Source organism: Penaeus monodon, chromosome 27, assembly GCF_015228065.2.
Source record: "Penaeus monodon isolate SGIC_2016 chromosome 27, NSTDA_Pmon_1, whole genome shotgun sequence".
In the NCBI taxonomy this organism is placed as follows: Eukaryota; Metazoa; Arthropoda; class Malacostraca; order Decapoda; family Penaeidae; genus Penaeus; species Penaeus monodon.
Genome location: NC_051412.1, coordinates 25,139,707 through 25,140,204, shown reverse-complemented (window position 1 = coordinate 25,140,204; position 498 = coordinate 25,139,707). Strand labels below are relative to the sequence as shown.

The following is a 498-nucleotide window of genomic DNA, read 5'->3' as shown; positions in this document are numbered from 1 at the left end:
TTTCTTTCAATGCTAAAAGATATACGTGTAAGTCACATATATATTGATATAATGTAAACTATTTTATCATCTGCCTGTTGTATTTATATGTAATATTTTTCTTTTTTTTTATGATAATATTTTAGTGGAGAAGTTTATATATATATATTATATACTTTGTTCTATAACTGTTCTACTCGTATCTCACTCTCTTAACTATATTTCCTTCGCATATAACGCCCCCCCAAGTTCTTTTATTACAGGATTTACGTCACGTACACAATTTCGGTAAGATAAGAGAAACTAACCAATATATTTTTCCTTTTTTCTTTCATGCTAAAAGAGTACACGTGGGGTAAGTGCACATATTACTTGATATAATGTAAACTATTTTTCTCTGCCATGCTTTGTATTTTCTGACATATTTCTTTTTTTTTATGAGTAATACGTTTTAGTGGAGGAAGTTTATGTAGTATATTCTTACCCTTTGCTTCCTTATCATACTGGTTCTTATACGTG

The 498-nt window shown here is 28.5% G+C and overlaps 1 protein-coding gene across 1 annotated transcript in view; it reads left to right on the top strand.

Moving 5' to 3' along the window:
• LOC119590717 (visual pigment-like receptor peropsin) overlaps positions 1-498 on the top strand; it is a 38,587-nt gene that overhangs the window by 24,065 nt on the left and 14,024 nt on the right. The window lies entirely within an intron of this gene.